The sequence below is a fragment of the Labeo rohita genome, chromosome 24, assembly GCF_022985175.1.
Source record: "Labeo rohita strain BAU-BD-2019 chromosome 24, IGBB_LRoh.1.0, whole genome shotgun sequence".
Lineage (NCBI taxonomy): Eukaryota > Metazoa > Chordata > Actinopteri > Cypriniformes > Cyprinidae > Labeo > Labeo rohita.
In genome coordinates, this window is record NC_066892.1 from 6,141,277 (window position 1) to 6,163,134 (window position 21,858).

General features: G+C 34.4%; 2 protein-coding genes across 4 annotated transcripts in view; one reads left to right on the forward strand and one right to left on the reverse strand.

Moving 5' to 3' along the window:
* The window catches only part of yme1l1a (YME1-like 1a), a 416,634-nt gene that overhangs the window by 136,115 nt on the left and 258,661 nt on the right, over positions 1 to 21,858 (reverse strand). The gene's annotated exons all lie outside the window — the stretch shown is intronic.
* LOC127155844 (RNA-binding Raly-like protein) overlaps positions 6,555 to 21,858 on the forward strand; it is a 176,098-nt gene continuing 160,794 nt past the window's right edge. Inside the window, exon 1 of one of the 3 annotated variants that reach the window (XM_051098378.1) lies at positions 6,555 to 7,631. The gene's annotated coding sequence lies outside the window, so the exon portion shown is untranslated. The remainder of the gene's footprint in view (positions 7,632 to 21,858) is intronic. The other 2 variants (XM_051098375.1, XM_051098374.1) reach the window with 2 other exon arrangements.

The following is a 21,858-nucleotide window of genomic DNA, read 5'->3' on the forward strand; positions in this document are numbered from 1 at the left end:
TTCATTTGTTTCAGATCAGGATTTCGGAGCAATTTCATGAATCTTTTTTTTCTCCTTAAACAGTAAAAAACATCAAACCATCAAGGCAGTACAGTTATAAAAAAAACAAAGAAAAAAGAAGGAAAGTATAAAAAAAATCTCTTAAGAAAATTAACTGTGGTTTTACTAGAATAAAAGTGTAGTATACTTTAGTAGTAATACTTTTACATGTGCTTCACTTAATTTTTGCCATTTTTATTAGTATATTTTTATTGATCTATTTCTCTTTTTTATAATTTGAAATAGAAGGCATGGTTTAATGTGCAATATCTGATTGCAGTCCTTGAAAATTAAAAAAGTAGTGCTTGAAAAATCCTGGAATTTAATTTTATAGTATCTGTATGAACCCTGGATTTGTTTTTTACAAACATGCAGCTTTTTGCTTCATAAGACGTTAATTGATAGACTGGAGTGGTGAGGATTACTTTTGGATTATTGTGAGATTTTTATCAGCTGTTTGGACTCTGACGGCACCCATTCACTACGAGGATCCACTGGTGAGCAAGTGATGTAATGCTATATTTCTCCAAATCTGTTCTGATGAAGAAAATCATCTACATCTTGGATGGCCTGAGGGTGAGGAAATTCTCAGCAAATTTTTATTTTTGGGTGAACTCTTCCTTTAATCCTAGGAGAGCAAAACAGGGCCAACAGTGATAATAAAAAAAAATGAAGAATTCCCTTAAGTGAGAAAAAGCAACCTAGTAAGCAAGATAAAAAATAAAACAAACAAAAACACCCCTACGGAGAAGAAGCCATCTGCCTGTGCTAGGCACGCATTTCTAAAAATGAATCATCAATCTGTTCTTAAACTATAGTAAACAATTGCATGACTTCAGTACTGTGTTGAAAGGCAACAACCTAGAAAATAAGAATCTACCTATGTGGCAATAAAGGAAATGAAGTCCATGTTGCATATAAATCAGCGCAGGAAAAACATCCGGCTACTCTGCGTAGGCCTCCGACTGGGCTTTGGCCATGCAGAGAATTACGTTATAAAAATTTCTTCTATTTCAAACGCGCCGATAAACTCAAAGTACCATGAAACAATAAAAACCACTGACCAAAGAGCCACATTGTCACCCGCTGTGTTCTTTGGCAGCTCGGAGTGTTAGTGCTAAAACTCAGTCTTACGTAAGCATATGCTGAGATCATTACATTTCTGCAATAATTGCCTAGAAATATTCCCAAGCGCCGAACTTCGTCTGGTCGAAGACTCTGAACAATAGAGATTAGAATGCATAAAGCCTGCTCTGATGAACTGAAATAAGAAGCATGCACTCTGGTTGTGCTGTCAGATGTGTTAATTTCATTACAAAAAAGATTTGCAAATATTTGCAGAGTTTCATCCAGTCACTCTTTGATTTAAAACAAAGAATCGTGGGATTGGGCCCCAGCGCTGTAATAAAGCCAACAGAGCAAATACAATAACGTATGATCTGTCAGTGAACACAATGTACACAGAAAGCACAAAAGAATGCGCTTCCCTCTGTCCTGATATTTATACTTTCCCTATTTTACTGCAGCGCACGCATTGCTGAAAGATGCCTGATTTCTTGAATGCTCTGAATCAGCTGATAAATAATGCATACACATTTATTGATTAATATTTCACTAGGTGGAGGTTGCTGAGGAATTCTTGAGCAGGCCAATAATGCCTCGCGTGATAAACATCGGCTCTGGCCGGTGCCTTTTCCTGCCATTGACTCCAGGATTCGAAGGGACGTACAGTACGTTAGCGATTGAACCTGACAGTATGGTATTACAGCTCATAACAATTTGTGCATCTTACTGCCTCTAAAGACAGTTGTGGTTACTGGCAAAGTGAAGGCTAAGTTAATGAGCTGTGGACGGTCATCAGTGCTTCATATCTAGCAAACCACTGGATGGATTTGCACAGTCCAAGGCTGCGTATGTATTTCTTGGCTTGGTCCTCTAAAAAAGGCTTTTGGACCAATGCCATCAGAGTAAATGCTCAAGGGTAACTCAGACTCCGGAAACTTCAGGAGGAAAAAAATAAATAAAAAAATAAGCCCAGCACTGCAACAACCTATCAGCCTTAACCTCAGCTGCATGTTCTCTGCAGTGTGTCTCCCATGTTCTACCTGGTCAGGCATGATAAGCTTACAAACTCCATCACGGTGCCTGTATTATGCATGGTTTGTTCAGCCTCAACATAGCATTGTGTATGAAGATGTTGTGGCTGACCATGTCCCACACTGCTAAATTTATTATCAATGTGCATAAAACTAATTATAATACTGTCAATCGATCTGTTGATCTATCTGTCATTTGAAACTGGAAATACTAGTGTTATTCTTATTATTACACAGTATGGTTCTTTTCTCATATTGAAACATGCAGTTTCAAATACTTAGCCAGGCTCATCTGAAGCTTTTTTTTTTTTTTTTTGTGCTATAGAACACTATGTATTTTTCTCTTTCCATGTGGGCAATGGTTCTGACATCAAATCGCCAATTAGCTAGGATAAAAACTGGTGGGTGGCGAGCCAAGGAAAAATAACAGTGGTAAATGCTAATAATAAAACAGAATATGAATTAAAAATGAATGCAAATAATAAAAATTACAGTACACAGAAGGACAAAATGAAGCTATATTCACAAGTGCAATGTTGTTGTGGCTATAATGTTGCTATTGCTTTTACACAATGTACAAAATGTTAGTTTTCTTATTCAGTCTATGTGTAAATTTTGCATATTGCTTATGTAGATTTTTAAGAACCTTTTGTCTGTCTGTGTGTGTCTCTCTATCGATCTATCTGTCACAGATCTAATGATATTTTATACACGCATGCTACTTTAATCTTTAACTGATTTAGGCAGTTTAGCTTCTATTTCACTATATTTGACCACAAAACAGTGTTTTAGGCTACATGAGAGAATGCTAATTATTTGGGATTTTTAAATGTTTTTTTGCATACATTTTATTCTGATGTAATTTATATACATTTTATATAGAACGATGCATTAAGAGCCGGGGGTGTAAACTTTTGAACAGAATGAAGATGTGTGCATTTTTTCTTATTTTGCCTAAATATCTTTTTTTTTTTCCATTTAGTACTGCCCTTCAAAAGCTACAGAAGATACATATTTCCCGAAGACAAAATAAATATACCCTTATCTTCAAATTCGAAAAGTTTTCACCCCCCGGCTCTTAATGCATCCTGTTTCCTTCTGAAGCATTGGTGAGTGTTTGAACCTTCTGTAATAGTTGCATATGAGTCCCTCAGTTGTTCTCAGTGTGAAAGGATGGATCTTAAAATCAAACAGTCATTGTTGGAAAGGGTTCGAATACACTAAATTGAAGGATTTTTCTAAAAAACAGCGGGCTGGTTTAACTGTTCAGGACAAACAAGGGACTCATGAACAACTATCACTAAACAAACAAAAAACATAAAAACAGCTGTGGATCATTTAGGTAACAAAACAGTATTAAGAATCGACCGTATGGAAACTTTTGAACGCGGCCGTTTTTATAAATTCAACTATTATTTTCTTTTGTGGACTGTATGTAAATGTCTTTTATGTGAAATGTCTTATTCAGGTCAGTATTAAATTAAAAAAAACATGCATTTTGTATGATCCCTCCTGTTTTGGTATGTATATTAGTGTGTGTATTTTTCTCTTTCCATGTGGGGAATGGTTTTGACATCAAATCGCCAATGAGCTAGGATCTAAACTGGTGGGTGATGAGCTAAAAAAAAAAAAAACAATGCTAATAATAAAATGGAATATGAATTAAAAAAGAAAATGAAGCTCCCATATATTGACAAGTGCAATATTGTTGTGGCTTAATGTTGCTATTGCTTTTGCAAAATGTGCAAAATGTACAAAATGTTGGTTTTCTTATTCAGTCTGTGTAAATTTTGCATATTGCTAATGTAGATTAAGAACCTTTTGTCTATCTGTCTCTCTATGTATCCATCTATCCGTCACAGATCTAATGATATTTTATACATGTAGGCTAGACAGTTTGGCTTCTATTTCACTATTTCTCCACAAAACACAGTGTTTTATGCAACTGAATGCTAATTATCTGGGATTTTTAAACGTTTCTTTGCATACATTTTATTCTGATTTAATCATCTCTTCCTTTTATATAGAAACAAAGCATTAAGAGCTAGAGGTGTAAACTTTTGAACAGAATGAAGATGTGTACATTTTTCTTAATTTGCCTAAATATCATATTTTGTTCATTGTGCACTGCCCTTCAAAAGCTACAGAAGATACTTACATGTTTCCCAAAGACAAAATAAGTTAAATTTACCCTGATTTTCGAATTCAAAAAGTTTTCACCCTCAGCTTTTAATGCATTGTGTTTCCTTCTGAAGCATCAGTGAGTGTTTGAACCTTCTGTAATAGTTGCATATGAGTCCCACAGTTGTCCTCAGTGTGAAAGGATGGATCTCAAGATCAAACAGTCATTGTCGGAAAGGCTTCAAACACACAGAAATGTTGAAAAACCAAAGAATTAGTGGAACCTGATGGATTTTTCTGAAGAACAGTGGCCAGTTTAACTGTTCAGGACAAACAAGGGACTCATGAACAACTATCACTAAACAAAAACAAAAAAAACACAGCTGTGGATCATTTTAGGTAACAACACCGTATTAGGAGTCAAGCTTATGTAAACTTTTGAACGGGGTCATTTTTATAAAATCAACTGTTCTTTTCTCTTGTGGACTATGTAAATGTAAATGTCTTTAGTGTGAAATATCTTATTCAGGTCAGTACTAAATAATGCATTTTGAAAGATCCCTCCTATTTTGGTCAAATAATTCCAAAATTGCCCATGTGGGCAGTGGTTTTGACATGAGATCGCTAATGAGCTAGGATCTAAACTGGTAGGTGGTGAGCCAAAGAAAAATAACAATGCTAAATGCTAATAATAAAACCGTATAAATTAAAAATGAATGCAAATAATACCGTACACAGAGGGAAAAAAATTAAGATATATTCACAAGTACAATGTTGTTGTGGCTACGTTGCTATTGCTTTTACAAAATGTACAAAATGTTTGTTTTCTTACTCAGTCTATGTGTAAATGTTGCATGTTGCTAATGTAGATTTTTAAGAACATTTTGTCTTTATACATGCAGGCTACTTTAATCATTACTTTAACTGATTTGACAGTTCAGCTTCTCACTATATCATACCACAAAATGTTTTAGACTACATGAGGGAATTGTTTTTGCATCTGAATGCTAATTATCTGGGATTTTTAAACGTTTCTTTGTATACATTTTATTCTGATTTAATCATCTTTTTTCATTTTATATAGAAATGAAGCATTTAGAGGTGTAAACTTTTGAACAGAATGAAGATGTGTACATTTTTCTTATTTTGCCTAAATGTCATGTTTTTTTCATTTACTACTGCCCTTCAAAAGCTACTGAAGATACTTACATATTTCCCAAAGACAAAATAAGTTAAATTTACCCTGATTTTTGAATTCAAAAAGTTTTCACCCCCAGGCTTTTAATGCAATGCGTTTCCTTCTGAAGCATCAGTGAGTGTTTGAACCTACTGTAATAGTTGCATATGAGTCTCTCAATTTTCCTCAATGTGAGAAGATGGATCTCAAAATCAAGCAGTCATTGTCAGAAAGGCTTCAAACACACAGAAATGCTGAAAAACCAAAGAATTAGTGGAACCTGAAGGATTTTTCTGAAGAACGGCTGGCAGTTTAACTGTTCAGGACTAACACGGGACTCATGAACAACTATCACTAAACAAAAAACACAGCTGTGGATCATTTTAGGTAATGTTAACTTTTGAACGGGGTCATTTTTATAAATTCAACTGTTATTTCTCTTGTGGTCTATGTAAACGTCTTTTGTGTGAAACATCTTATTCAGGTCATTACTAAATAATGCATTTTGAAAGATCCCTCCTATTTTGGTCAAATAATTCCAAAATTGCCCATGTGGGCAGTGGTTTTGACATGAGATCGCTAATAAACTGGTAGGTGGTGAGCCAAAGAAAAATAACAGTGCTAAATGCTAATAATAAAACCGTATAAATTAAAAATGAATGCAAATAATATGGTACATTCACAAGTAATATGTTGTTGTGGCTACGTTGCTATTGCTTTTACAAAATGTTTTCTTATTCAGTCTATGTGACATTTTGTCTTTATACATGCAGGCTACTTTAATCATTACTTTAACTGATTTAGACAGTTCAGCTTCTCACTATATCATACCACAAAATGTTTTAGGCTACATGAGGGAATAGTTGTTGCATCTGAATGCCAATTATCTGGTATCTTTTAGCGTTTCTTTGCATTTCAACCTGATTTAATGATCTTTCCCCCCCCTTTCATATAGAAAAGACGAGAAAACATAGCAATGGTGAGTGTAGCTTAAAACGCTGCCCCTTCATTTAGACGTGATAAATGTTACGGGAGGAATGTACTGATGCTGCACGATGCTATTTGCATCAGATAAACGTTTCATGACGTTCTTAACGACATTATCCAAGACACATCACACACACACATACACATACACACCTCACGTTACTTGTTTATCGTCAGAAAAACAAAAAGACGAAGAGCAAGAGCAACAAAGACGGCGTTGAGAGGCTCTCTTTAGACGTTACGTTGAGTCTGACATCATGGGAGCTCCGCAAGCTTAAAAGAGACGGTAAAAAATACAACGGGAGAATCACAGAAGGCTCTCAGTGTGGAATGATAACGACTAACTAACGGCGTCTCCTGTCAGCTCCTCTTCCCGCCGCTCAAGGCAGCAGCAGTCACGTGACAGCAGCGAGGGCTCACAGACCGAGAGAACGCGCTTCATTCGCCATACTGTGTTTTGTGCCATAACGCATTTTTATCGCAACATTTTACTCCCACTCGGTGAGTACGTTTCCAGGCCTTTTTGTAACCCTTTTTGTCTTTTCACTTGCTCTTTTTTATTTTTTCTCTCTCCTTTTGCTGGGCTTTGAGCGTTGAGATTTGAAAAAGTGTTGTTTTGAGGCGTTTTTCCATCCGTACCTCAAGTTTTCAGTATGCAGTGATTCCTATCGGGGCTATTCAGTACTGAGTGACACTGGCCAAGTACGTGCTTGCAGTCGTGTGAAATCATGCAACTGGTTTTTAAATGGCCTTGGCAGTTCCATTTTTACGTATGTACGATGATGTTTGTTTTGAACCCTTTTTCCTTTTTTGTTCTCTGCCATAGACTTTTGCTGTAGATATGCTTTGCTTGTATTTTGCGCTGTTGTTCATGAGAGTTTTGTCATTTTGATGTCACCGAGCGAAGCATTTGCTTTTATTTTGGTCTTTTCTTTACCCGAAAGTCATTTTCAGACCTGGTGACGTTTTAATGGAAACTTTTCTTGCAGCTTACCTGTCACGTTTGTTTATTTTTGCTGGTTTTTCTTTCCTTTTTCAATGCCTTATACTTTTGCAGATGATTTTGAGGTGAAGTGATTTTTGGAGGTGCGCATTTTTCACGTAGATGATGCAAATTAAGGTGGCTGTGAAGGGAATAATTGTTTCTTTGGGGGAAATATCAATCAGTGCGTCTTTGCTTTCACCGAAGATGAACAGACTCTCCTTTGCAGGTATATAAGGACAAGAAATCAAACCTTACAGCACATGTTTGTTTGCAATAAAAGCAAGGCGATTCTCAAATGATCATCTGTCATTGATGTATTCTTTGGCATCAAATACACATCTGTAGATGTGCTTGTGTGCATAACTCCATTGCAAGTGAATGTGAAACTAAGGGGAACCTCTGTAAATCATACCTTTGTCGTTGTATAGCTTACAATAAGTAGATCTCTCACTGTCCTGTTTAAAAGATTCATCCCATGTGTCATTTACTACTGTTCAAATGCCTGGGTAAGCAGCTCCTACTCTATTTGTATGTTAGATATAATCTTCAATGTGTGTTTGGATGCCAAATATTCTCACTGTGTATCTACAGACCAACAGAGCACATTCTATTGCGGGCAAAAATTGCAGAATCTAATTGAAAACATTAAATAAAAGGCTTTAAAACCCATCTCACGAATGAAAAGAAAGAGTAATGAGTATGTTAAACTGCAATCTCAAAGGAGATTCAGCATGCTGTTCCTTTCAGCACCACGGACAGCGACTGGGTTCATAAATAGCATTTCAGCACTCTGCAAACAAGCACAGACAACTTTTCATGCCATCTATTATGTACAGCCAGGAAGCTTTTATAGCATCTAAAGCTTATTTTAAGATCTGTCTGCTTAAAGGGACAGTTCACACCCCAAAAAACACCATATTTATTCATTTAAATGGGTTCCAGTGCTGTTTTAGACCCAACTGTATGGCCAAAAGCACTTAGGTTATAAGTCATGGCAGCAGGGTGAGTGAACATTTTTGGGGATGAACTATCCCTTTAACTTTTTCCTTTCATAACATGTATTTTACTGCAAGAATTCTGTGCACATGCTTTTCCACAGCTCCTAAAAGCAGTGATCAGTGACACAGCAAGGTGTGTGTGTGTGGGTGGGCATGGCAATAACTGCTGTTGTGCTTTGTTTTTTCATCTTAAGCTTCACCTATTCCAGTTAGCCTCCAGAATATCTTAGATTCTGTCTTAATGTCAGGCGCTGTAGTGATTGTGAAGGTGCGCCGCTGCATTGAGATGTACATGGCGTGTGTTGAAAGGTGCCTCTGCTGCGTTGATAAATGTCTCTTTCTCTGTCATCCCTCCAGCTGGGTGTTATGATAGCCGGCGTTACTTCCTGCAGTGTCGTCTCAGCCCTCCAGGCAATTTTCCCCTGTTATCTGGGCGTCGCACATGAGAGCTATAAATGAGGGTTGAGAAATATAATAGCTCATGTGTGGAGATGGCTTTGCACTCATGAATAAAACATCCTTCCGTTAGTAAAGGACTGTTTACGCTGGACATGTGCCCGCCATCTAGTAGAGCTGGACTTTGCGTGCATGTGTGTGTGTGTTGGCTGACTAACTTGCCTGTACTCTGTCTTTTTTGGTGCATTTGTATTTCCTGATCTGCTTAAGATTCGCATTGTTATTGATGTCAGTCATGTCCTTGCAGACGTTACAGCCAGATGCTCTTCTGTACCCAGAAGAGTTTGCAGGAATGTCTTGGTGTCAGATTCTCACACTGCCAAAGCAACAGGACGTAAAGGATCAGAGTTAAAACTCCTTTGAACTGCAGTCTCTGATCTGTCACAGAGGGGGGAAAAACAGGGCCTGTTAGTGACATAGAAAATGTTGGGATGGAAACCACAGAGGTTTGATTCTGTTGAGTTGTTTCAATTACTTTTGACTGATCATTTTAGAGGCGTAGTTCACTTCAAAATTCTGCCATCAATTACTTGCATTCTTCTGCACGGAAGGTATTTTAAAATATACTAAATAAACAGCTATCTTTAATTGTAATAATATTTCACAATATTGCTGTTTTTACTGTATTTTGATCAAATAAATACATCCATGGTAAGCATAAGAGACTTCTTTTGACATTAAAATATCTTACCAATGCCACTTTTGAATGGTAGTGTATATGCATTTTTTTTTGTGAATATTTATGTCTGTTAGTGACAGGAAATGTTGGGGTGAGGTTTGTTTCAAGCTTTTGCACTGTTAGATTGATCATTTTATAGACCAATTTGGAGTAGACATCACAGTTACATCACTTGTAAAAACACTGGTAACAAGTGGATGGTAACAGGTAAAATCCCTGAAATAATACTATTTAAACCTATAACATTTTACATAACATGTACCTATTTTATCTCACAATTCTGATTTTTTTTTCTCACAAATGCTGTCTCCTAGTTTGGACTTTATAGTTTGATTTAACTCCGCAAAAGCCAGAAGTGTGGGATATAAACATCATTTTGAGCCGAGGAGAAAATAGTTGGTTTTTCTCATGAGAATTGTAAGAATAAAGTCAAAATTTTGAAATGTGACCCTGAAGCACAAAACCAGTCATAAGGGTCAATTTTTTGAAATTGAAATTTATATAATCATCAGAAAGCTGAATAAATAAGCTTTCCATGAAGTATGGTTTGTTAGGATAGGACAATATTTGACCAATTTGAAAATCTGATATCTGAAGGTGCAAAAAAATTAAAATATTGAGAAAATCACCTTTAAACTTGTCCAAATGAAGTTCTTAGTGATGCATACTACTAAGCAAAAGTTACGTTTTGATATATTTACAGTAGGAGATTTACAAAATATCTTCATGGAACATGATCTTTACTTAATATCCTAATGATTTTTGGCATAAAAGAAAAATCGATCATTTTAACCCATACAATGTATTTTTGGCTATTGCTACAAATATACCCATGCTACTTATGACTAGTTGTGGTCCAGGGTCACAAATATGAACTCAACACTGTCATTTTCTGCCACCAGATAGACTCACAAAAAACATCAACACTGTTTGCAAACACCTAATTAGTCTATAGGCATAGTTCACTCCAGAATGGACATTATGTCATCATTTACACACAGCATTGTATGACTGTCTTTATTCTTTCTGTGAAACACAGAAGATAGTTTAAGGAACACTGTGTTTCAGCAATTCCCCATTCATTTTTGACTGTACCAACTAAAATACACAAGATAGTTTTGTGTTTTACAGGTTTGAAATAACATGGGGTTAACAATGTATTTGCTTTTTACTTCTGTAAAAACACTGGGGAATAAAAGAGTCTTTTAAAACAATTTTCACTCAGAATTTGCAGGTAAAACCACAAAAAAATTACAAAAACAGCAAGTAACACATTTAATTACACATTTGAATGTGGAATAACGTTAATAGTGTTTTCTCATAAAGCTTCTTCTAATAATCTTTGTTTTAGTTCAACTTTGAATAAATTGGGTTACACTTTATTTTAAGGTGTCCTTATTACAGTGTAATTATATATTTAAGTACGGAGTCATTTTAATTAACTACATTGTACTTACTATATGATTAGGGTTAGGATAGGGAGGGTTACTTGCATAATTAATTATTATAATAGTATAGTATAAATAATAATTATAATAGTAAGTACAGGTAATGTGTAACATGAACACCTTAAAATAATGTGTTTCCAAAAATTGTTTTAGTTACTATATATATATATAAATATATATATATATATATATATATATTACTGTATGTGTATATATAATATATATATATATATATATATATATATTGCTGCATATATTTACAGTAAAGGCCCTACTGAAAAAAAGTTATATATTTAAAATGCATTTATTTTATACTAAGTATAGTTCAAGTATATTACCATATTTACTGACGTTATGCGCGAGACCTACTCATATACAAATTGTAATTAAACTGTATTTGGAATACTACTTGTGCACATTTCTTAATATGAAGCCTAAAATGCACAATATTTAAAGTGTACCTGAAGCATACTTGTATCAAATATAGGCCTACTTAAGTATCTTTAGTTTTAAAAATAAAAATAAGGTGCATCAAGTACAAAATTAGTTGGCTTAATTTAGCAGACTTTATGTATACCAGTTTAGTATACCAAAAGTACAATTGCAGTGTATTTTTATTAAGCGCATAATCCTTAGAATGACATAAATGCATTTTATATACATTTTAGTATATTTATTTTTCACTGCGGAGGTTAAAATATGTTTTTGTCAATGGGGAATTGAGTGCATTATTGAGTGCATCTATTAAGTGTAATGCATCAGTATCTTTTAAATAGCTTTTATTGGTGTTTTGATTTAGAAATTGCTAGTAAATTTCACAAACAATTATGAATTGAACAGGAAATTTTGAAGTTAAAAACTGAAATCTTGTAAAACAATCCACTAATCTTTTTAGTTTTATTTACAGCTTTAAAAAATATGTTGTTAACATGATTATACTCCACCTGCAAGGCCATCAGACGAAATGGAAAGTAATTAGCAATTCATCTTTTCTGTTGTTGTTGTCGTCTTTAAAATATTGTGCACTGATTAATTCTGCACAAAAGGCTATTAATATATTCTGAAATTTTATGTTGACTTTTAAAAGTCAAGCACACAATTAAGACTTGGTCAGTGTCTGCTTTGACAGTGTTGCCTCATTTAGCACAGACATTTTAACAGTGAGATTTCTAAATGATATTCTAATGGCTACAAGACTCCATTGCTTTCCTAGACTCATATTCTAATCAACAAAAATTCACAGTGATGAAGGACATAAATGCTTTTGAGCTCACAATGAGCTTATTTCCTAGCGTGGTCATATCTTAATAACAAGCAGAATTAGATAAAAGCTTCTCTCTCTGAAGGACACTAACCTCTCATGTACCCCTGAGCAGATAAACAGCTCACCCTTGGCGATGAGCACTGGGCTTTTATATGCTCGCAGGAATCTGTTTCCCTTTTCAGAGCTGTAAATTTGATAAATGGGAGGATTCTTCATTAAATAATCATATTCTGAACAATCAATCCCATTTCTGAAGAACAAGGGCAGTCTAGCCGAGCTTTTAAGTGGCAATTATGTTAAAGCATTCGAGTTATAATACAGTCCTTATGTGCAACCTCTTCAGTGACATGTGTTACAGCAACTTTCCCAATTAAATTGTTTTGTTAACCTTGGTGACATGTTGAGTATCAGCCAATCATTCGAATGAGCTCGCTGACATTATCAGATCGGAGATTATTAATGTCAATCAGGTCTATGTAAGTTTTCATCCTGCTTCAAAGCAGAGGAAGGAGTTCGAGACAATATGAAATCAAAATTGACCCTGTTTACCTTATCAATTTTTAAACAACTTTCAGGCTGTTGTTCCTAACTCTTTCCTTTCAAACTGCTATAAAACCTTTTTTTTTAACAGTCAAATAAGTTCTTGTTCTGTTTCACGCATATACGCTGTTAAAAAGTAAAAAGTATGAGGTCAAAAAACATTTTTTGAAGAAATTAATACTTTTATTTAGCAAGAATGCATTAAATTTAAGATTAAAAATGTAAGATGTTTTCAACATTAATAATAATAAGCAAAGTTTCTTTAGCAGCAAATCAGCATATTAGAATAGAAAGTAATTTAGATTAAAGCCATTTTTCTTGTCTTTAAAATATTGTGCACTGATTAATTGTGCACAAAAGGCTATTAATATGTTATGAAAGTAAATTTAATAATAATAATAATAATAATAATAGCTAATAAAATAATAATAATAATAATATTTTAAATTATTTATTATTATTATTATTATTATTATTATTGTTATTATAAGGAATGTTTCTTGAGCAGCAAATCAGCATGCTAGAATAGAAAGTAATTTAGATTAAAGTGATTTTTTTGTTGTCTTTAAAATATTGTGCACTAATTAATTGTGCGCAAAAGACTTAATATATTATGGAAGTAAATTAAATAATAATAATAGCTACTAAAATAATAATAATAATAATAATAATAATAATAATGGAATATTTCTTGAGAAGCAATTCAGCATATTAGAATAGAAAGTAATTTACATTAAAGCAATTTTTTGTTGTCTTTAAAATATTGTGCACTAATTAATTGTGCGCAAAAAGCTATTAATATATTATGAAAGTAAATTAAATAATAATAATAGCCACTAAAATAATAATAATAATAATAATAATAATAATAATAAAGGAATATTTCTTGAGAAGCAATTCAGCATATTAGAATAGAAGGTAATTTAGGTTAAAGCAATTTTTTGCTGTCATTAAAATATTTTGCACTAATTAATTGTGTGCAAAAGGCTTAATATATTATGAAAGAAAATAAATAATAATAATGATGATGATGATAATAATAATAATAATAATAATAATAATAATAATAGCCACTAAAAAAAAGGAATATTTCTTGACAAGCAAAGCAGCATATTAGAACAGAAAGTAATTTACATTAAAGCCATTTTTAGTTGTTTTTCAAAAATCGTGCACCGATTAATTGTGCACAAAAGGCTATTAATATATTATGAAATTAAATAATAATAATAATAATTTTGTCATTATAGACACTGAAGACTGTAGTAATGATGCTGAAAATTCAGCTTTGCATAGCAGGAATAAATTATGTTTTAAAATAGATTACAATAAAAAATGGTTGTTTTGAATTATAATAATATTTCACATTTTTACTGTTTTTACTGTATTTTTGATCAAATAAACGCAGCCTTGGTGAGCATAAGAGACTTTCAAAGACATCAAAATGTTACCAATCACAAACTTTTGACAGGTAGTGTATATGGATCATATTATTAAAGTAAAATGGTTGCATATGTTGACTTTAGTACAAAACTTGTTTGTTCTGTTTAAGCAAAATATGTTTTTTAACCTACTTCAGTTGAACTGTACTGCATTAATGTAGTCATTTATGATTATGATTGTGTTATGAGGTTATTTTTCTTCCGTCTTTTTTTCTCTAAGCGCAGCCTCAAAGGCTTCCCATCTCATTCTAGCAGAGAAAAACAGTTATTTTACAGTGTGTTTAGGCTGACAGCAGGTTAATGGGCTGGACTGAGAGATGTGGCTCTGAGGGGCATCGGTGTAATAAGCGTGTGGTCTGATCTGTGGTTTGATCCTGTCACTTACTCGCTGCTGAAGACTCTCTTCCCTCAGCCAATCAGCTCTCGAGTCCAGTCTTTAATATGAATGCATCTTCCTAGCGCTCGCTTAAGACCCGTTTGGGCGCCGTGAGAGGAAATAATCCGTCTGCCCTCCACAAGCGTCTGAGAGTAAGTGTGTCCAAGTTTGCACTTTAAAATTGGACTTTGCACTAATTGCCTGGTTTCCCTCCCATTAAATTCACGATGACATTCGAAAGACTAATTAATATCAGCGAGATGGCACAGAAAGTCTGGCTGGCTACTGTTTAAGTTTTTGCTTTGCAGACCTCATTTACTTTTTACTCTGACAAGTAGGTCCAGCTGGGATTGCTGCTCACTGAGTTCCAACTGGGGAACATTTTTTATGACCAAACATACACACGGGCTGGGGAGAAGTCAGCAATTAAGAGCAAAAAGTACATTTAATTTAAAGGTGCGCTAAGTAAGTTTCTGGCTGATTCAACAGCAGTCTAGGACTTCGTAATGACTCTTACTGGTACAGATGTAGTGTTATAGTAAAGGAAAAGTTTCAGGTTATTGGATTCCATAGAATAAGGCTACAGTATTCACACGCTGTTTTCACCAATGGTTAACTTATTACAAACTAGAGCTTCGTAATATGTTAATTACGAAAAATATAATATAATGTAATTAATATAATTGCGATTATTAATTATGGTTGTGACAATTTACATTGAATGATGTTTTGAATAGCTTTATACCATTGTTTGAAGCAACTGCATGCCTTATTTTTTATATGAAAATAAACAGGCTGAAAACACTCTTTCGGAAAACTTTTATTGCTTTTTTATAGCATTAAGTCTCAATAGGTTTGGTATCTTCTTAAACTAAACAATAAATAAATAAATAAATAAAAATATGGTATTATTAAGTTATACTAAAATTAAAATAAAATAATTGAGAAAAATCCTTAAGATAACCTGAAAAAAAAAAATACAAATACAGTAATTGTGCAGCCATAATATAATATAATATAATATTCACAATGATTCAACAATATGAATAAACTTGTGATTATGAAAAAGATGCAAAAGTGAAGATGCAAACAAACTGCTGAATTTTGAATACCAATAGATTTATTGCAATTTAGAAAAATCAGTTAATTAATTAATTAATTAATTTTAATAAGTAATAAAAAAATATATATTTTTACAATTATTATTTTGCTTAATATTTGCTTTAATATTATTTTGAAACCAGTGATTGGTCCTGTGGTTTTGGATCTTTTTGTATTCTTTTGTAATAAAAATGTATAATTAAAACTTTTAAATCAATTTAACACATCCTTGCTGAAAAAAAAATTATAATTTCTTTCAAAGAAAAAAATTACCGACCTCAAACTTTGAACGGAAGTGTATATTGTAACAAAATATTTCTATTTTAAATAAATACAGTTCTTTTTAACGTTTTATTTATCAAAGAATCCTGAAAAAAAGAAAGAAATTAAGCAGCACAACTGTTTCAAACATTGATAATAAATCAGCATATTAGAATGATTTCTGAAGGATCATTTGATCCCGAAGACTGGAGTAATGATGCTGATAATTCTGCTTTGCATCACAGGAATAAATTCTATTTTAAAGTACAATGGAATAGAAAACCACAATTTTAAATTGCAATATTTCACAATATTACTGTTTTTTTTTCCCTCAAGGTTTAATCAAATAAACACAGCCTTGATGAGCAGAAAAGACTTCTTAAAAAAAAAAAAAAAAAATTCTTAAATTGTAAAAATTCTGAAAATCTTCTGTTAGGGTTAGGTTATAAATGGTATACCTGTATATAAAAACAATATATGTTTATGTAATGTCCCCATTTAGATAGCTAAGGAAACGTGTGTGGGTAAATAAGTATTGCAGTTTAATAATTTGAGGGTTAATATTAGTGTATATTAATTATGAAAATTTAATAATGAGAATATAATTCTTCCTGGTATTCATCTAGTGAAAAGTGCTGTCTTGTTTAAAGTATATTTAACAAAATTTACACATACAGTATAAATATGTATGTATCAAAAGGTGTGAAGTCTTTTAATGTGGTGTGAAGTCTTAACATGAAAAAAAGTACTTAATGCACCTTTAAAGCAATACAACTATTTCAAAAGTAAATTCCAGCATTAAGTAGTAAACATTTGCACTCACATGTTCAAGTGCAGCCTTGAGAATGCGTGTTTCTATGTTGCATGCCGTAAGCGTTAACGTTTATTTCTTACTGGGAAATATTTATACCTCGTTGTCTGTGGCAGATTAAATCATGATTCACTTCATGGAATCAATTTCACAGCCTATTTCAGCGGCACCGTGTCCCGCATCCCACTGATGTAGTTTTACCCCACTATTTGTCTCGCTTGGGATGCGCAAGCTTTCCCAATATATTTATCCCTCTCTGTTTATCATATCAGCCCGCATAAAATCTTCATTAATGCATATGATTGAAACCCCAGCATTACAGTGAGGCGAGTCGGATTTGTCTTACTCCCCGTTCTTTTTCGCACGTACACAATCAGAGTCATCTTATGTGGCTGTGTGTTATTTATTAAGGGCAGACCAGCACCTTTCAGAACTCTATTAAGTGCAGATCTCTCAGCATGTCAACATCAGGGAGAGCTGCGCTCCATCAGCTACAAGAGCTGTCGACTTTAAGACAGCTCCTAAACTATTAGAGTTATTCTGTGACAAAGCTGCTCTCGCATACTGTCATACCCTTGTACTGATAAACAGTTGGCCTGTCACACATGTACTGTTGCGCAACTACACGTTTGCTTACATACTTTGTTTGAGTTCCTGGATCAAACTAGTGGTCGATCAATATTGATGCCAGTGCCGAAGGAAGGGCGACAGATGGCTGATTTAATGCTGATATGGATATAAGAAATATATATTTAAGGGGACGTTGGATGCAAAATTCACTTAGCATATAAATGTGTTTTAGCAATATTAAAAATCCATTCACTCATTTTTTTTTAATCCCCGAAACCTAAACAGTCTCGGTTAAGCTGTTTTGATTTTCTGAACAGTATGATGTCATACTGCTCAGGCCCTGCCCACAACCTCTGATGGACTGTCCCGTATTTGCATATTTTTGCTCTCAGCTCAGGCTCCGCCCAAGCCCACTGACGGACTGTCCCGTGTTTACATATTTTTGCTCTCACATCAGGCTCTGCCCACAACGGCAGATGGATTGTCCGAAATGTACATATTTTCGCTCTTAGCTCAGGCTCTGCCCACGCCCACTGACGGACTGTCCCGTGTTTGCATATTTTCATTCTCACCTCAGGTTCCACCCACGACTGCTGATGGACTGTCCCATATTTGCATATTTTCGCTCTCAGCTCAGGCTCCACCCACAACTGCTGACAGACTGTCCCGTATTTACATATTTTCGCTCTCACAGGTTCCGCCCACAACTGCAGATGGATTGTCCAATATTTACATATTTTCGCTCTCAGCTCAGGCTCCAGCCACAACTGCGGACGGACTGTCCTGTATTTACATATTTTTGCTTTTAGCTCAGGCTCCACCCATGACTGCTGACGGACTGTCCTATGCTTGCATATTTTCGCCCTCACATCAGGCTCTGCCCACAGCTGCTGACAGACTGCCTTGTGTTTGCATATTTTCGCCCTCACATCAGGCTCCGCCCACAACTGCTGACGGACTGCCTTGTGTTTGCATATCTTCACCCTCACATCAGGCTCCGCCCACAACTGCTGACGGACTGTCTTGTTTGCATATTTTCGCTCTCACCTTAGGTTCCACCCACGACTGCTGATGGACTGTCCCATATTTCCATATTTTCGCTCTCAGCTCAGGCTTCGCCCACAACTGCTGACGAACTGTCCTGTGTTTGCATATTTTCGCCCTCACATCAGGCTCCACCCACGACTACTGATGGACTGTCCTGTGTTTGCATAGGATTCGTTTTGTTTTTGATGTTAATGCACTACCAAATTAACAAAATGTAAGAGAGGGGCGGAGTCAGCAGTAGCTCATTAGAATTTAAAGAGACATGCACTGAAATGAGTCACTGTGAACAGAGCTGTTTTTGACAAGGTAAAAAAAGTGTTGTTTTACACAACCACTGAGGAATTTTAACCAAAGTAGTGCATGTTGCAGACATTTCACAAAGACCCTAAAGAATCATACCAACATGTGGAAAATAGCAATCCAATTTATAATTGCAATTTAAAACTATGATACAGGATTCTTTGATAAATATATATTTTTTTTTTTTCTAATATTAGTCTTGTTTATTCTTACAAAGTAGGTCCGAAAAGTTATGCAGTATTGAGCAAAAGTCTCATAGTGAAAAATGGGGTACTACTGTGGCTACATTTAGTTATTTACTCCCAACACAGGCTAGACTCTCTGCCTTTTTTCCTGTGAGGCATCTCCTTACTCATTGCTGAGTCTGAGTGTGTTTGTGAGAGTTTTTTAAAGGAACTGAAAAAGAAAGTCTTTCTATAAAGGTGGGGGTTGTTGTTATGACTGAAAGAGAATGCAGGAGTACATCACATATATTCTAGCTGCCTTTGTTCCCTTCACTATTCCTTGACCTTCTCTATGGCCCTGGTGTTTTGTCTCTCTATTTCAGTCTTGCGGTGTGTGTTGTAACTGTAAAGGCTGTAATCAGGCACCCTCATTTATTACTAGAGCAGAGTTTGGCTCCTCCCACAAGCTCCTCTGCCTCTTTCAGCAAGTTAGCGAGAGATCAATCATCTCTCTCTCAGTTTTTCTAGTCAACAGATCCAGACCTGCCCACTGGAATAGCTAACAATTTCTTCATTGCAAGATAGTGGTTGTTTTTTAGATTTGTCCCAGTGAAAGCTTTGTTTACTGTTTCTGTAGGTTACATAATCATTCAGTAGGTTCAATGCTTTTCACAGCCTGTGCTTTCATGTTACTGTATTCGCTTGCACTGTAGTCGATCTTAAAAAGGAAGATGGAAGATAAAGATATTCGCTCACTTAAAAGAGTCCAATCAACAAGCTGTGATCCTTTTTAGGCCTTGATAAATGTAGACCGTTAACATCAGAAGTGCTTATTGTATTGCCTCATCACGCTCATGGCCAAACAAAACGAAACCCTGCGCTGGTCCAAACTGGTGAGCAGGTGGTTGTGGGGTACAGATGCTGGTAGAGTGGGTTATACTACATCCAAATGTCCATGAGTGATGAATACACAGCTACTACTCCATATGGTTTACATCAGCAGCACCAGCTGGGCCGGGCCGAGATCAGCTGGACTTCACCTGGACCTACTGGAAACGTATGCTAAGGCCAGATATATCGAATGCTAACCGGGTAAATCTCATGAATATGTGCTGGTCATGATTCACTATGTATTTAAAAGAAAAAAAAGATGTTATATTTTGCTTTGAAGTCTAGTTTAGGACCATTTTATATTGTGATATTGTTATTAAGATGATTAAGCACATTCCTCTGCATGTTCTCATTAACAAAATGCATCTGGATATATGTCTCAAGGGTGATTTTCTTACTGTATTACAGTAAATAATTACACTCTTAAAAAACACTGGGTTAAAAACAACCCAGTACTGGGTGAAATATGGACAAACCCAGCGACTGGTTTTTTGACCCAGCGGTTGGGTTAAATGTATAAAAAATAATAATTAAAAATCTTATCATAAAAATAAAATATATAAAAAATATAAAATATATATCATTATTAATTTGACTTTCAAATCAATACAATTTTAAGAACACTTCATACGTTTGTGAATGCAAAACAGCATTTTATTATTTTTTATTTATTATTTATGTATTTTTTTTAAATATTAATTCACAGATAAATTTGGTCATTCTCATTCAGTCTAATAATATACAACGACACAGAAGAGAATAAATAAATGATTAAATATTATACTCTACCTGTCAAAAGTTTTATTTTTTATTTATTTTTAATTTTTTTTTTTTAAATAAGTCTCCTCTGATCACCGAGCCTGCATTTATTTGATCCTAAATTAGGCCAATGCAGTAATATTGTGAAATATTTTTACTATTTAAAATAACAGCTTTTTATTTGAATATTTTTTAAAAGATAATTTATTCCTGTGATCAAAGCTGAATTTTTAGCATCATTACCCCAGTCTCTATTCTAATAATGATGATTTGCTGTTCGAAATACATTTATTATTTTTATTATCATCATCAGTATTTAAAACAGTTGAGTACATTTTTTGTCAGGATTCTTTGATAAATATTGAAAATGAAAATTAAAGAAATTAATATTTTTATGTAGCAAGCATGCTTTAAACTGATCAAAAGTGATGATAAAGACATTTATAATGTTACAAAAGATTTCTATTTCAGATAAATGCTGTTCTTCTGAACTTTCTATTCATCAAAGAAACCTGAAAAAATTCTACTCAGCTGTTTTCCACATAATAATAATAATGATTGTTTTTGGAGCAGCAAATCAGAATATTAAAATGATTTCTGAAGGATCATGTGACCGGAGTAATGATGCTAAAAATGTAGCTTTGAAATGGCAGGAATAAATTACATTTTAAAATATATTCAAATAGAAAGCAGTTATTTTAACTAGTAAAAATATTTCACAATATTACTGCTTTCAGTGTATCTTGGATCAAATAAATGCAGGCTTGGTGAACAGAAGAGACTTCTTTAAAAATATTAAAAATATTACTGTTCAAAAACTTTTGACTGGTAGTGTATATTGCAGTGCTGTAATACTAAAGCAATGTAACGTGGACCAAAAAGATAATTATTTAATACATTTTATTAACAAAATAATAAAATACTGTATATCATAATGTATTATATTAAAAAACACAATAGGTTGATTTTGCAGGCAGGCAGTTTGGGTTCAGTGGCCCGTGTTAGCTGTATGTCGATATCGTCTTCTGCATGAGCCGCCCACCTCTTGACAAACATGAGGCTGGACTGATAGCCAGCGCTGTTAGTCTATCTGTGTCATTCCATTTTATGAGTCACATCATCTTATTGTCAAGCTGACTGTCATTAGACTGGATTTCACGAGAAGAGATCGCTCTCCACAGGTCACTCTAGTTTCTCCAGGGTTGCATCAACTCCGCTTAGACTCTATAAGAGACAGACCCCAACACACTCGACGGCCGACAATCTTTCTCCCGTTCTGCTCCCTCTACTCTCCCAGCCACAATGGGAGCATCCGAGGCCGATCAGTTTCTGATGGAGCGTGACCTCAA